The 16,997-nt window shown below is 44.4% G+C and overlaps 1 long non-coding RNA gene across 1 annotated transcript in view; it reads left to right on the forward strand.

Moving 5' to 3' along the window:
- The window catches only part of LOC144586415 (uncharacterized), a 34,849-nt gene extending 19,362 nt beyond the window's left edge, over positions 1–15,487 (forward strand). The window contains exon 3 of the long non-coding RNA XR_013541233.1: positions 15,047–15,487. This is a non-coding gene — a long non-coding RNA (uncharacterized LOC144586415). The remainder of the gene's footprint in view (positions 1–15,046) is intronic.
- Positions 15,488–16,997: the final 1,510 nt, after the last annotated feature.

Below are 16,997 nucleotides of genomic sequence, written 5' to 3' on the forward strand. Positions count from 1 at the left end.
AAGGGGCTCTCCTTGTGATGTTCCCCTTAGAGAGAGAGTGAGAAAGAGGACTGGAGAAGGAAGGAGGCTCTCCCAGGAGTAGGAAGGAAGTGCCCACCATCCCCCAGTTTCAGCAATGGCACTTCAGGGCACGCATGCAGGAGGGGAAGTGAAAGGGAACAACAGCTCTCTGCCTAGTTTGGGACAAGGGCTATTCCACAACAAAAGAGCTCCGTACTGCAAGAGCTGCCTTCCAGATGGGGCTTCAAAAACATACAGGTGATGATGGGTGTGATGAAGTGTATTTTTCTAATTTGAGATGGGTTATGTAGTCATGTCTTAACCATAGAGGAATCCATTTTGAGTCTGACACAGGCTAAGTTCTGGAAAATTACTAGTAGTTATTTTCAGCTTTTCTTATCGCGCAGCTGGAGAGGAAAACACGGCAGAGTCAAAATATCTCTAACCTGAATGATAAACAATTCTTTGGTGTTGGTGGGAAAGTAGGGCGGACCCTATGCTAATTCTTGCCTTCGTGATTGGTTGAATATGTCAGGAGGGGGCAGGTTGGAGAAATTTACAAGAGGTTGGAAAAAGTAACTTGAGAGAGAGAAGAGAGTTTTTGGGATTCTGAAAACATGGCGTCGCATTACTTTGATCCAAGCTCTTGTAAATTTCTCCAACCTGCCCCATGTGAGTTATTGGTCCCATAAATGAGATCAAAAACCACGAAACAGGAAAATCCAGGCCCCATTCACTCCCATTCGAAATTAAACTGCTTGAGTCAACACAGTTCCTGGGACATGAACTCTTGGCAGCCTGCATTTAAAGTCTGTTTCGATTTTATTAAAAAGAAACCACTTAATACTGTATCTTTACTGTTGAATGACTCAATTTTGGTAACGTAAGCCAAATTAATTATCTATAGGGAAACTGTTCTGTTCAAAGGACTAGAAAGGCCAATTATTAAACAACATAAGTTTATTTAAGTGAACAAAGAAAACATTTCTCTACAGTTTCATTTCTAAGCAACAGCATAATGGTTCAGCACCTTCTATAAAAGTTACCTAGTAAACAAAACAAAAACTAAACTATAAACTAAGGTAAGCAAACGATATTCTTACGCAGTCCATATTGTTGAATTAGGTTCCTTCGCTTGGATCAAAGTAATGCGACGCCATGTTTTCAGAATCCCAAAAACTCTCTTCTCTCTCTCAAGTTACTTTTTCCAACCTCTTGTAAATTTCTCCAACCTGCCCCCTCCTGACATATTCAACCAATCACGAAGGCAAGAATTAGCATAGGGTCCGCCCTACTTTCCCACCAACACCAAAGAATTGTTTATCATTCAGGTTAGAGATATTTTGACTCTGCCGTGTTTTCCTCTCCAGCTGCGCGATAAGAAAAGCTGAAAATAACTACTAGTAATTTTCCAGAACTTAGCCTGTGTCAGACTCAAAATGGATTCCTCTATGGTTAAGACATGACTACATAACCCATCTCAAATTAGAAAAATACACTTCATCACACACCCCCGCTAAATTTCTTCTAAATTCAGAACAGTTATTCTGAGCTAATTTAAAGTAAATTGATAAAACAACTAAAAGTAAATGATTATATATGGATTATAACAAACAATATAGCAATACAATCTCTCGGCACACCATTCAGATATACAAAAAGGAAACAAGCATGTTAGTTCATTAGCCACAGTAACTACTCCAACCGTCTTCCATCTTCTTTAGCGGTCAGGAACATCTGGATCTTCACAGTACATCCTGGAAAGTCCATCTGCCACCACATTTAGCTTTCCAGGTATATGTTGAACTTCAAAATCAAAATTCTGTAATGCTAAACTCCATCTTAACAATTTTTGGTTCTGAGACTTCATCTTTTGTAACCAGACTAAGGCTCTATGATCAGTTTGGAGTGTAAATTTACGCCCCCATAGATAAGGTCGTAAAAGATTAAGAGACCAATATATAGAAAGAGCCTCTTTTTCAAGGATTGCATAATGTCTCTCTCTTTCCAAGAGCTTTCTAGAGAAGTATGAGATAGGATATAGATTCCCATCCTCCCCTTGCTGTAACAAAATAGCTCCTAATCCAAATTCTGAAGCATCGGTTTGCAAAATGAAAGGCTTATCAAAATCAGGTGACTTCAGTATAGGGGCATGAATAATCTTCGCTTTTAAAGCCTCAAAAGCCCCTTGGCACTCGGGGGTCCAATTAACTTTGACAGGCTGTCTCTTCTTAGTTAGCTCTGTCAGAGGTGTAGCCAATTCACTGAAATCAGGGATGAATTTCCTGTAATAGCCAACTACACCTAAAAATGAACGCACTTGTTTCTTGGTTTTTGGAATAGGCCAATCATTGATAGCTTGAACTTTGGCTTGCAGAGTATGAATTTCACCTTGACCAACCAAATGACCCAAATATGTGACTTTCCCTTTCATCCATTGACATTTACTAGCTTTGACAGTAAGACCAGCTTGATGAATTCTAGACAACACAGTTTCAACATGAGACATATGAGAGTCAAAATCAGAACTGAAAATAGCAACATCATCCAAATAAGCACTAGCAAAAGGTAGACCTTTTAAAACTTTATCTATCATTCTCTGAAATGATGCTCCTGCATTTTTCAATCCAAATGGTAGTCTTTTGAATCTAAAAGTGCCTACATGAGTGATAAAAGCGGTCTTATCTCGTGAATTTTCGGCTAAATCCAGCTGCCAGTAAGCATTCTTTAAGTCAATTATGCTGATAAAATTTGCTTTGGCCAATTTTTCAATTAAATGATCCATTCTTGGCAATGGATAAGGATCTGAAACAGTAACACTGTTTAACTTTCTGTAATCCACACAGAACCTTATCTCATCAAGAATCTTGCCAGTGGAGTCTTTTTTCGAAACCAGAACCACTGGAGATGAGTATGGGGATGATGACTCCTCAATTACATCCAGAGATAACATCTTTTGTATCTCTTGTTCAATCCGTAGAGCATGATCACCAACTGCTCTGTATGGACTAGATCGAATTGGCTGACTATCGGTAGTGATAATTTCATGACTGACCAAATTTGTGTAACCTGGCTTATCTGAAAAAACATCTTGATATTTTTCTAAGATTTGGTACAGCTTTCCCTTCTGGAGTGAGGTACCTGTCAAAACAAGGTTGTCAGACCAATCACCAGCATCTTCTAATTCAGCTAGCATATCTACAGGCTCGTATTCAGACTGATAACAAGCAACCTTATATTGCAAAACCATTGCAGTTCTGTCTTTATACAATTTCAACCTATTGACATGGTAACTTACAGGCTTTTTCTCAGAATTCAACATTTTTACTAAATAATTGTTATTCCCCAGTTTCTGTACCACTTCCCCTGGACCTTCCCAGCCAACTTCTAATTTAGAAGGTCTAAGGGGGTTTAAAACAAGAACCAAATCTCCCACATCAAATTCCCTGTGTCTGGAATGTCTGTCATGGTAGAGTTTCTGGGTTGATTGAGCATTTAGCAAATTGTCTTTGGCCAATTCTTGCACAGCTAATAGTTTTTCTTGCAGATTTCTGACAAAATCAGCAACTGGAACTGTGCTGCTTTTCACCACACCTTCCCAATCAGATTTCAGGAAATCCAAAGGTCCTTGTAGATTCCTCCCAAATACCACTTCACTTGGAGAGAAACCACCAAGAGAAGTGTGAGCAGAACTTCGATAAGCAAATAAAACAAATGGTAACAGATCGTCCCAAATATTACCATACACCTGTACCATGGTCTTGATCATCCTCAGTAAGGTTTGTTGACCTCTCTCAATTAACCCATGACTTTCAGGATGATAGGCGGAGCTAAATTTTATTTCTATTCCACTAAGTTCACAAATTTTGTCCATCAAGGAGCTACGAAACGCCCCCGCCTGATCACAAATTATCTGAGATGGTACTCCAATACGTGAGCACAAGTCTATGATGATGCGTGCGATGGTGGAAGCTCTTAGATTACTCAACGCATAGGCCTCGATCCAACGACTAGCTTGGCAGATGAAAGAGATGATGTATTTCTTCTTAGACTTAGTTGGAACAAAAGGTCCCATGACATCCATTTGCAAACATTGGAAAACTTGATCAGGTATTTCCATTAAGAGCATTTCCGACTTCGTTTTATCGGTCTGATAACCTGTTTTTTGGCAATAGTCACATGAACTGACATAGTCCTTCACATTTTTGTTAATACCAGGCCAATAAAAATGCTGAGAAATTCTTTTTAAAGTTTTTTGCACACCTTGGTGACCACTAGATGGATTGTCATGAGCTAATTCAAGAATCCTCAGTCTGTATTCCTGTGGTACTACCAGCTGTCGTGTGGGTTGCATGTTCAAGTGTGATTTGGGATGATATTCTCTATACAAAAGTCCATTCTGGCCCCACACAAAGTTAACTTGCTGTGTTATTGGGTTTTGAGCATAGTCATCTGCTTGTGCTCTCAAGGAAGCTAGTGAGGGATCAGTCATTTGCTTCACTTTAAACTCAGCTGACCCCATAGGCACTGATTCCTCTATTTCCACTTCTGTATTAGCTGCATTATCTTGTTCTGTCACTAGATGTTGCTGCTGGTCTAAGTTTGTAGTAGGGACAGCTTCATCAGAAACACTCCCAGTCTCTGCTTTTTGGGTTTGGGAACGGGTAACCACGTTAACAGCAGGACCTTCCTGACTCTGCTTAAAATTCAAATAGGTGAGGTCATTCCCCAGCAAGAAGTCAGGTTTCCCCTCATGAGTGAGGCAAAGTTTAGTACCACGCCAATTTTTGAACGATAATTCCACAAACGCGAGAGGAATATGTTGTTCTCCCGCCTCTCCTGAACCATAGGTCCTAATGGGTAACCTTAAATTGTCCAAGATCAGTTCTGGGTGCAAAAATTTTCGGGATATGGAAGAAAGTTCAGCACCAGAATCACTGTAAGCATTTAGAACCACCTGTTCCTTATCAGTATACAAAATCACCTCTTCAGAATAAGTCTTCATAGCCCATTCTTTCTGAGACTCAGGGATTACGCAACCCGGGTCCATTAGGGTATACTTTTTCCCCTGTGGAGACTGTCTTATAACTCCTGCTTGTTCTCCTCCACGAACGTCTAATATTTGAGGCACATAGTAATTTACCGCTGCCTGTCTATCACTGGCTAGTGAAGCGGTAGTACTCCCACTGGGTTGATTCTGTCTAGGCACTGTGCCCATGACAGTCTGGCCTTGAGTTGGTACTTGTTGACTCTCTGGGGTGTTAGGGCTTACCAGAGATACTTTGGGTGTGCCTCCCTTGGATTTGCGTGGCGCTGGTACCGGTGTCCTAACATCTGACTTCCTAGCTTGACTAGGGGGTCCTTGAGATAGTCCACAGTCCTTTTGTAGATGAGGGCCACCGCATTTAAAACAAGCAAAAGTGGGTCTGCTTGGATTTGGAGCTAAACTCCTGCGCTGATCAGTTGAAGTCTGCCTATACTCTTGATGGTAAGGCTTTTTAAAGTCAGGCTGGTTTTGTCTCTTAGGTGCCTCTGCTCTAGGCGCCTCTGCTCTGGCTCTAGGCGCTGGTTCAGGCTTCCTAAACGATAACAGTTCGTCAGTCCTCAGCGCAAGGGATTGGAGGTCTTTAAATTCTCTCTCTAGTAAAGAACTCCTCAACTCTAAAGGGACCAAGTTCATAAATTGCTCCATGAATAATGCCTTTCTCATATCTGCTACAGATCTGATTTTCAAAGAGTCCAGCCATTGGTCTCCTAAAAATTCCAGCCTGTCAGCTAAAGCTGCATAACTCTCATTAGGCAGTTTTTTGATTTTCCTAAAATTCTGCCTCAATAGCTCTTTTGTATAACCATAGCGCTGTTTAATAACCCAAACTAATTCAGACCAATCATAATCTTCCTCAGCCACTTTGGCCACGATTGTGGCGAGCTGACCGCAAATTTGTGGACGAAGGAGTTTGGGAAGCCACTCTCTAGGTATCTCCAAATCTTGGCAAGATTGCTCGAAATTCTTAAGGAAGCTCAACACACAATCGCCCTCCTGGTATCTAGGTAGACTTCCCCTATCCACACTGGCTATAGAGTCTTTAATTGCCTGTTTGGCCTTTCTCTTTTCCTGCAGCTCTTGCACTTTTTGCTCCCTGCACTTATTCTTCACTTTCTCAGCCTGATTCAAAGTGTTAACAAACTCCTTTTGGGACCTCACTAGATCTGCAACCAGCTGGGTCAGTTCCTCAGTCGCGGGCATCGGTGTGGGTGGATTCCGCCCCCCCGCACCAGACGGATTCTCACCAACGGCTTCCTCTGTAGGTCGGGGATGTTGCTCCTCCGCTCGCCCTCTGGAATCTCTCCGGCTTGGAATAGGCAATGGGTCAAACTCCTGGGGGTACCCAGCCATTTGTAAATCCAATTGGTCTTCTTCAACCGAATCTTCCACAATTGATTGCTCCCCCTCCGATTCCTCCATCAACAACCTCAATTCGCTGGATGTTTTTCTCCGGCCAGTTCTCCTCTCAGTAACATGCTGAGCCATGCTGACTGCTTGCAGCCGCTAAGCTGTAAACTTCCCACTGTTTCGGCAATAAATTACCGCCAGCCATAAAACTGCCCTGAAAACCCTGATAAGGTGCCGTGCTTTAGCTGTGCCTAGCAACGAAAAAGCTTACTTTAGAAATTTACACCTAGTCCTTTAACAGAATCCGCCCCCACAACTGACCCTTTTCAGCCAGGGCTTCAGTTGAAAAGAAATAGAGCAGAGGAAAAAAAATATTTAAACAGTTAGCAGGACAACCCACGCTGTGTTGCTGCCTTGTTTCAAACTGAAAGCAGTCCGTGCCTGACCCTCAGCTTCAATTTACCACAGCGTCTGGATAAATCCAAAGCAAACTGTGTGTAAAGAGAAAGCCCAGGCGTAACACTACTGAAATCAGGTTGCAAATCAGGCCCGTGGATCATAACACCGCGCCACCATGTGAGTTATTGGTCCCATAAATGAGATCAAAAACCACGAAACAGGAAAATCCAGGCCCCATTCACTCCCATTCGAAATTAAACTGCTTGAGTCAACACAGTTCCTGGGACATGAACTCTTGGCAGCCTGCATTTAAAGTCTGTTTCGATTTTATTAAAAAGAAACCACTTAATACCGTATCTTTACTGTTGAATGACTCAATTTTGGTAACGTAAGCCAAATTAATTATCTATAGGGAAACTGTTCTGTTCAAAGGACTAGAAAGGCCAATTATTAAACAACATAAGTTTATTTAAGTGAACAAAGAAAACATTTCTCTACAGTTTCATTTCTAAGCAACAGCATAATGGTTCAGCACCTTCTATAAAAGTTACCTAGTAAACAAAACAAAAACTAAACTATAAACTAAGGTAAGCAAACGATATTCTTACGCAGTCCATATTGTTGAATTAGGTTCCTTCGCTTGGATCAAAGTAATGCGACGCCATGTTTTCAGAATCCCAAAAACTCTCTTCTCTCTCTCAAGTTACTTTTTCCAACCTCTTGTAAATTTCTCCAACCTGCCCCCTCCTGACATATTCAACCAATCACGAAGGCAAGAATTAGCATAGGGTCCGCCCTACTTTCCCACCAACACCAAAGAATTGTTTATCATTCAGGTTAGAGATATTTTGACTCTGCCGTGTTTTCCTCTCCAGCTGCGCGATAAGAAAAGCTGAAAATAACTACTAGTAATTTTCCAGAACTTAGCCTGTGTCAGACTCAAAATGGATTCCTCTATGGTTAAGACATGACTACATAACCCATCTCAAATTAGAAAAATACACTTCATCACAATGGGCATGGAAAGATATGTGCCATCCTCTGAAGATGCCAATGGCCACAGAGACTGGCAAAACGTTAGGAAGAACAACCTTCAGAACATGGTCAAAGAGCCTGAAAAACCCACTGTGACAAACCCAGACCTACTGGGATATACCACAGTTTCACTAAGCTGCCACCAACCATTCCCTGTAAGGAGTCACACAGACCAGGAATGGATTTTTAACAAATAAAGGAATAAGGTTTATTTAAACAACACACAGGGAAAATAAAATGATCAAGTGGATAAGATACAGTAACGTGGCTTAGTCTCAATCATACATACACACAGTTTGGTTCACACAGAACACTTAACTTGAAGCACAGACCCTGAACCTATCAGTTCTGGCTACCCATACAGACACCTGAACCTATCAGGTTGGTACTGACTGACACACAGTAGTACCCTGTCTGACACACAGACTCCCACTCAAGCTTCTTCTCTCAGCTCTTCTCCAGCTTCTTCTCCTCCAAAACTTCTCCACACAAGCTCCACATATATATACAGTACAGCCCCTCCTCCTGATGTCCCGCCTTCCACTCCCCATAGGATGGAACTTTCCCTCCAAACCCATGACAGACAGGTAACATCAGTGCTGTATGTAACACCTCCCCTCTTTATAAGTTGTTTTGTAGGGGGAAAGCTAAGGTGCTTTTCACCAAAAAACAACCTGGTTAAAACACACAAAAACAGTTATACATACAATATCATACTTACTTATACTTACACTCTAAGTTAAACATTTACCATTTACAATACATCAAGTTACCTTTATTCATACAAACCAAGTTCAAAAAAAACAGGTACATTTAACCTTTGGTCACCAAATATATACATAGTCCATGTTTCTTTCGCCGTCTTCATTCTTCAGGTCTTCTTGACAAGGCGTCAGCAACACAGTTCACTGACCCTCTGACCACCTTCACTTCAAAGTCATAGTCCTGCAGGTTTAAAGCCCACCTCATTAGTTTACTATTGTGGGTTTTCATTGTCTTTAACCATTGCAGTGGTGAATGGTTAGTGCACAGAGTAAAATGTCTTCCCCAGATGTAAGGCTTGGCCTTCTGGATCGCGTAGACTATGGCCAGGCACTCCTTTTCCACGGTTGCCAAATGTCTCTCACCTTTCTGGAGTTTCCTACTCAGGTAGGACACTGGATGCTGGTCACCATTCTCATCCTCCTGGCAAAGAACTGCTCCTACCCCGCTGTTAGACGCATCGGTGTAGATGATGAACTCCCGGTCGAAGTCTGGAGCACGCAGCACTGGATAGTTGATGAGGGCCTCCTTCAACCTCTGGAACGCCTCCTCACAGTCACTGGTCCACGGGATGCGGTCATCAGTCTTCTTCCTCGTCAGATCGGTCAGCGGAGCCGCAATCTCGCTAAACCTCGGGATGAACTTTCTGTAGTAGCCCACCAACCCAAGAAATGATTTGACTTTTTTCTTGGTGTTGGGTCTGGGCCAATCACGAACTGCTTCTATCTTGGCCTCTAGGGGTTTTATCACTCCTCCCCCTACCATGTGACCCAAGTATTTTATTTCTGGGCTACCCATCTGACACTTGCTCGCCTTTACCGTTAGCCCTGCTGCACTTAACCTCTGCAGCACTAACTCCAGGTGTTTCAGGTGATCTTCCCAGGTATTACTGAAGATCCCTATGTCGTCAATGTAGGCCACAGTAAAGTCACTGAGCCCTGCTAAGGTCTGGTCCATCAGCCTTTGGAATGTGGCTGGTGCATTTCTGAGACCAAAGCTCAGGACTCGAAACTCATAGAGACCAAAAGGGCTGCAAAAGGCGGTCTTTTCTTGATCCCTGGGATCAATTCTTAATTGCCAATATCCCTTTACCAGGTCCAATGATGAAATGAACCGACAACCCCCTATGGTTTCAATCAGGTTGTCTAGCCTGGGCATTGGGTAGGCATCAGGAGTGGTTACGCGGTTTAATTTCCTGTAATCTACACAAAACCTAATGCTCCCATCAGGCTTGTCTACTAGGACTATCGGAGAGGACCAAGGACTAGAAGAGGGGACGATTATATTCTCCCTAAGCATCTCGTCCAGCTCCTTCCGCACCTTGTCCCTATAGGGTCCTGTCACTCGGTATGGGGATACTGCTTGCGGGGGTGCATCCCCTGTGTGGATCCGATGCATCACTCCCTTCACTATCCCCGGCTTATTGGAAAACACCCTTTGATATTTGATGAGCAGCATTTTTAGTTCTTGCTGCTGGTCTTGGGTGAGTGCAGGACTGATCTTTACCTCCTCTGGGTTGTATTTTACTTCCCCTCTACCCTCCCAGAAGGGTAATTCAGCTTCCTCACTCTCAGCTGCCTTTATTGCAAATAAAACCCTCTGTTCCCCTTGTTACATAACAGCACTGATGTTACCTGTCTGTCATGGGTTTGGAGGGAAAGTTCCATCCTATGGGGAGTGGAAGGCGGGACATCAGGAGGAGGGGCTGTACTGTATAAATATGTGATGCGTGTGTGGAGAGTTTAGGAGATGCTGAGAGACTCTGGGTGAAGAAGCAGCAGCTGGGAAGAAGAAGCTGTTGTGGGAGTCTGTGTGTCAGACAGGGTACTACTGTGTGTCAGAGTACCAACCTGATAGGTTCAGGTGTCTGTTGGTTAGCCAGAACTGATAGGTTCAGGGTCTGGGCTTCAAGTTAAGGTTCTGGGTGAACCAAACTGTATGCTTGTATGTGTGAGAATAAGCCACGTTACTTTATGTTATTCACCTGATTGTTTATTTTTCCCTGTGTGTATTTAAAATAAACCTTATTCTTTTTATTGTTTAAAAATCCATCCCTGGTCTGTGTGACTTCTTATAGGGAATGGTTGGTGGCAGCTTAGTGTAACTGTGTGGCAGATCCCAGTAGGTCTGGGTTTGTCACATTGATTGGTGTCCAGCGTGTGGGATACGACTGGTCCAGTTGTCCAGCGGTCCAGCAAAGCCTTGGCAAGTGGGCCCAGCAGAGGGGGGTAGGCTCTGACTCGATACTGTTGCAAGCTAAGTGCTGAAGAACAGCAGCAATCTCTGGGGAGAGCTGGTTCTGAGGCAAGAAGGAAAAAAAAGTGGTCGTTTTATTTTGAGGCTTGACTTTTTAAAGCAGCCTGTTCTGAGGGGGGATTATGCCCTTGACTCGAAGCCAGATGGCCGAAATGAGTGAAGTGAAAGACCCCCAGATTGACCAAGGTTCTGAGGATGAATTTGGCTCAGTGCAAGGTGACAGCACAGGAGAGCAGAACCCAGAACTCAGAAAATTACTCATAGTCCAACAGCATGAACTGAGGATGAGGCAATTTGAAATGGAGGAAAGGGAAAGAGAAGAAAGATTAGAGAGAGAGAAAATTGCTCTGGAAAAAGAACGGATGGCGTTTGAATTAAGGAGATTGGAACTGATGAACCAGAACAATAATAATAATAGGGATTCTGAGGGAGGCCAATTGTCTAAAGCTGACCTGAAGAAATTCCCTGTGTACCACAAGGGAGATTGTCCTGAGGTGTTCTTTTCCTTAGTGGAAAGAGCGTTTGTGGACTTCTCAGTGAGGGAAACTGAGAAGATGACCATCATGCGGTCTTTAATCAGTGGTAGCCTGGCTGAGGTTTATGCCGAGATGCCTGAGGAACTGATGAAAGATTTTGCAGAGTTTAAAAAACTGGTGTTTGCCAGACATGGGATAAATGCAGAGCAGCTGAGACAAAGATTCAGGTCCCTCACAAAAAAACCAGAACAGACTTTTACCCAAGTGGGGGCCCAATTGGGGAGGCTGCTTGAGAAATGGCTATCGCAGGAGGGAACAGAGACCTATGAGCAGCTTAAAGACTTGATAGCACTGGAACAGTTCTATTCAGTCCTGCATGGGGAATTGAAATTCCAGGTGAGGGAAAGGAAACCGAGGTCTGTGGCAGAAGCCGCAGAGATCGCAGATTTTATTTCCCAAATAAGAAAGCCCTTGGGTGAGGGGAAATCTGTAGGTAAACCCAAAGAAACCTACAGCAAGTACTCTCAGGGACCAGGGAAAAGCCAGCAAGGGGGAGGGGCCCATGGTGAAGGGAAGCCCTCAGACATGAAACCAAGACCTCAGATTTTGGAGGGAAAACCAAAACAAGATGAGAGAGAATCAAAATACACCAGAAAATGTTATTTCTGTCAGGGAAAGGGTCATCTAATCTCAGATTGTGAGAAATTAAAGCAGCTAAAAGGAATGGTGCCTCAGAATTCTAGTGGGACCAAGCCAAAAGCTGTGTTCTGTGTCCAGAAAGAGCAAGGCTCAGTGTCACTGAGGGAGCCTGTTGCCATGGCTACTCAGTCTGGAACAGCTACCGCTGCTGATCAGGCTGAGGAAAATGGTCCTCTTATAGAGGTAAAGCGCTGCTTGCTGATAAAAACAGATTCTCAGTTGTTTGAGACAGCAGGGGTGGACGTAGGAATACTTGACCGTCAGTATAGGGGGCTGCGGGACACTTGTTCCCAGGTAACCCTGTGCCATCCAGATATTATTCCTCGGGAGTTTATAATCCCAAATGAGAGCATGAAGGTGGCAGGGATTGAGGGGCAGGTAATCTCTCTGCCAGTAGCAGAGGTACCTGTCAACTTTCAAGGCTGGAGGGGAGTTTGGCGGCTAGCGATTTCATCTACTCTGCCAGCAGCCGTGCTCGTGGGAAATGACCTGGCTGAACATGTGAAACGGGTGCTAGTGATTACACGCTCACAAGCCACCACAGGGACAGTTCAGGGGGGTAATGATGAGCCAGAGACGGTAGCAGAGGGGAGTTCAGAAGCTGTGGTGGAAACCTTAACCACAGACAGCAGATTTGGACAGGAGCAAAAGGCAGACGCCACTCTCCAAAAGTGTTTTGAACAGGTGACTGATGCCCAGCTAACACCTGAAACCCCAGTGAGATTTCTGGAGAAAAAGGGGATTTTAGATAGAGAGACCCTGAGGAATGTCTCAAAAGGGGGAGATGGGATCAGAAGTCAGCTGGTGGTACCTGAAAAGTATCGCCCCATGATCTTAAAAAGGGGTCACTCTGACATGTCTGCTGCACACTTAGGGGTGAAAGGGCCCCTTGATTTGATCAAACAAATTTGGGAGCAGATCACCCAGGATGACCCACAAGACGTTGTGACATACATAGACACCTTGATGAATGACCTAAGGAGAAATCTAGAGCTGGCAGCAGAAAACCTGCAAGCTCAGAAGGTCAGACAGAAAACATGGTATGACCACAAAGCTAGAGAGAGGCACTTTGACCCAGGGGAGGAAGTGCTTTGGCTTAGGCCCTGCAGAGAGAACAAACTGCAGCTCAAATGGGCAGGACCATATAGGGTCATTTCCAAGATGTCAGACCTGAACTACCTTATAGAGCAGGAGGAGAACCAAGCAAGGAGGGTGGTTCATGTGAATGCCCTAAAACCCTACTACAGAGGGGAACAGAGGGTTTTATTCGCGATAAAAGCAGCTGAGAGTGAGGAAGCGGAATTACCCTTCTGGGAGGGTAGAGGGGAAGTAAAATACAACCCAGAGGAGGTAAAGATCAGTCCTGCACTCACCCAAGACCAGCAGCAAGAACTAAAAATGCTGCTTGGTAAATATCAACAGGTGTTTTCCAACAAGCCGGGGATAGTGAAGGGAGTGATGCATCGGATCCACACAGGGGATGCACCCCCGCAGGCAGTATCCCCATACCGAGTAACGGGACCCTATAGGGACAAGGTGCGGAAGGAGCTAGACGAGATGCTGAGGGAGAACATAATCGTCCCCTCTTCTAGTCCTTGGTCCTCTCCGATAGTCCTTGTGGACAAGCCTGATGGGAGCATTAGGTTTTGTGTTGATTACAGGAAATTAAACCGTGTAACCACTCCTGATGCCTACCCAATGCCCAGGCTAGACAACCTGATTGAAACCATAGGGGGTTGTCGGTTCATCTCATCATTGGACCTGGTAAAGGGATATTGGCAACTAAGAATTGATCCCAGGGATCAAGAAAAGACTGCCTTTTGCAGCCCTTTTGGTCTCTATGAGTTTCGAGTCCTGAGCTTTGGTCTCAGAAATGCACCAGCCACATTCCAAAGGCTGATGGACCAGACCTTGGCAGGGCTCAGTGACTTTACAGTGGCCTACATTGACGACATAGGGATCTTCAGTAATACCTGGGAAGATCACCTGATACACCTGGAATTAGTGCTGCAGAGGTTAAGTGCAGCAGGGCTAACAGTAAAGGCCAGCAAGTGTCAGCTGGGTAGCCCAGAAATAAAATACTTGGGTCACATGGTAGGGGGAGGAGTGATAAAACCCCTGGAGGCCAAAATAGAAGCAGTTCGTGATTGGCCTAGACCCAACACCAAGAAAAAAGTCAAATCATTTCTTGGGTTGGTGGGCTACTACAGAAAGTTCATCCCGAGGTTTAGCGAGATTGCGGCTCCGCTGACCGATCTGACGAGGAAGAAGGCTGATGACCGCATCCTGTGGACCAGCGACTGTGAGGCGGCGTTCCAGAGGTTGAAGGAGGCGTTAATCAACTATCCTGTCCTGCGTGCTCCAGACTTCGACCGGGAGTTCATCATCTACACAGATGCGTCTAACAGCGGGGTAGGAGCAGTTCTGTGCCAGGAGGATGAGAATGGTGACCAGCATCCAGTGTCCTACCTGAGTAGGAAACTCCAAAAAGGTGAGAGACATTTGGCAACCGTGGAGAAGGAGTGTTTGGCCATAGTCTACGCGATCCAGAAGGCCAAGCCTTACATCTGGGGAAGACATTTTATTCTGTGTACTGACCATTCACCATTGCAATGGTTAAAGACAATGAAAACCCACAATAGCAAACTTATGAGGTGGGCTTTAAACCTACAGGACTATGACTTTGAAGTGAAGGTGGTCAGAGGGTCAGTGAACTGTGTTGCTGACGCCTTATCAAGAAGACCTGAAGAATGAAGACGGCGAAAGAACATGGACTATATATATATGTTGGTGACAAAAGGTTAAATGTACCTGGTTTGGAATTTGGTTTGTATGAATAAAGGTAAATTGATGTAATATATATGGTAAATGTTTAAATGCATAATTGCTATGGTTTAACTTAGAGTGTAAGTATGAGTAAGTATAATATGGTATGTATAACTGTTGTTGTGTATTTTATACAGGTTGTTTTTTGGTGAAAAGCACGTTAGCTTTCCCCCTACAAAACAACTTATAAAGAGGGGAGGTGTTACATAACAGCACTGATGTTACCTGTCTGTCATGGGTTTGGAGGGAAAGTTCCATCCTATGGGGAGTGGAAGGCGGGACATCAGGAGGAGGGGCTGTACTGTATAAATATGTGATGCGTGTGTGGAGAGTTTAGGAGATGCTGAGAGACTCTGGGTGAAGAAGCAGCAGCTGGGAAGAAGAAGCTGTTGTGGGAGTCTGTGTGTCAGACAGGGTACTACTGTGTGTCAGAGTACCAACCTGATAGGTTCAGGTGTCTGTTGGTTAGCCAGAACTGATAGGTTCAGGGTCTGGGCTTCAAGTTAAGGTTCTGGGTGAACCAAACTGTATGCTTGTATGTGTGAGAATAAGCCACGTTACTTTATGTTATTCACCTGATTGTTTATTTTTCCCTGTGTGTATTTAAAATAAACCTTATTCTTTTTATTGTTTAAAAATCCATCCCTGGTCTGTGTGACTTCTTATAGGGAATGGTTGGTGGCAGCTTAGTGTAACTGTGTGGCAGATCCCAGTAGGTCTGGGTTTGTCACACCCCTCTGTAGTAGGGTTTTAGTGCATTCACATGTACCACCCTCCTTGCTTGGTGTTCCTCCTGCTCTATTAGGTAGTTCAGATCTGACATCTTGGAAATGACCCTATATGGTCCTGCCCATTTGAGCTGCAGTTTGTTCTCTCTGCAGGGCCTAAGCCAAAGCACTTCCTCCCCTGGGTCAAAGTGCCTCTCCCTGGCTTTGAGGTCATACCATGTTTTCTGTCTGACCTTCTGAGCTTGCAGGTTTTCTGCTGCTAGCTCTAGGTTTCTCTTTAGGTCATTCATCAAGGTGTCTATATACGTCACAACATCTTGTGGGTCATCCTGGGTGATCTGCTCCCAATTTTGTTTAATCAAATCAAGGGGCCCTTTCACCCTTCTCCCAAACAAAAGTTCAAACGGACTGAACCCGGTACTGGCTTGTGGCACTGATCGATAAGCAAACAAAAGGGATTGCAGCTTCTGGTCCCAATTGTTTGGATTCTCTGCCAAGTAAGCCCTAATCATGCGCATTAGAGTCCCATTGAACTTCTCAGTTAACCCATTACTTTCAGGGTGATAGGCAGTGGTTTCATTGTGTTTAATTCCACAGATTTGCCATAACCGTTTCATGAGCTTCGATGTAAACGATGCGCCCAAATCTGTGATTATTTCTGAGGCAAATCCCATCCTGGACATATACCCCACCAAGGCATCTGCCACTGTGTTAGTTTCAATGTTAGTCAAGGGTATGGCTTCAGGGTACCTCGTGGCATGGTCCACAATGGTGAGAATGAACCTGTTCCCCCTCTTTGTGGCCTTGGGCAAAGGTCCCACAATATCCACCCCTATGCATTTGAACGGAGTGTCAATCACAAGCAAAGGGCACAACTTTGCTTTGGTCCTGTCGCGGTTATTCCCCTGCCTTTGACACACATCACATTGTTTACAGAACTCCCTGATCTGCTTCCCTATGTCAGGCCAGTAAAAATTCTGTGTGATTCTCTGCTGTGTCTTGTTCACCCCTAAGTGCGCAGCAAACATGTCAGAGTGCCCCCTTTGTAAGATCATGGGGCAATACTTTTCAGGTACCACTAGCTGACTTCTGATCCCATCTCCCCCTTTTGAGATATTCCTCAGGGTCTCTCTATATAAAATCCCCTTTTTCTCTAGAAATCTCACTGGGGTTTCAGGTGTTAGCTGGGCGTCTGTCACCTGTTCAAAACACTTTTGGAGAGTGGCGTCTGCCTTTTGCTCTTGGCCAAATCGGCTGTCTGTGGTTAAGGTTTCCACCACAGCTTCAGAACTCCCCTCTGCTTCCGTCTCGGGCTCATCATTACCCCCCTGAACTGTCCCCGTGGTGGCTTGTGAGCGTGTAATCACTAGCACCCGTTTCACATGTTCAGCCAGGTCATTTCCCACGAGCACGGCTGCTGGC

The sequence above is a fragment of the Pogona vitticeps genome, chromosome 1 (genome assembly GCF_051106095.1).
Source record: "Pogona vitticeps strain Pit_001003342236 chromosome 1, PviZW2.1, whole genome shotgun sequence".
Classification (NCBI taxonomy): Eukaryota; Metazoa; Chordata; class Lepidosauria; order Squamata; family Agamidae; genus Pogona; species Pogona vitticeps.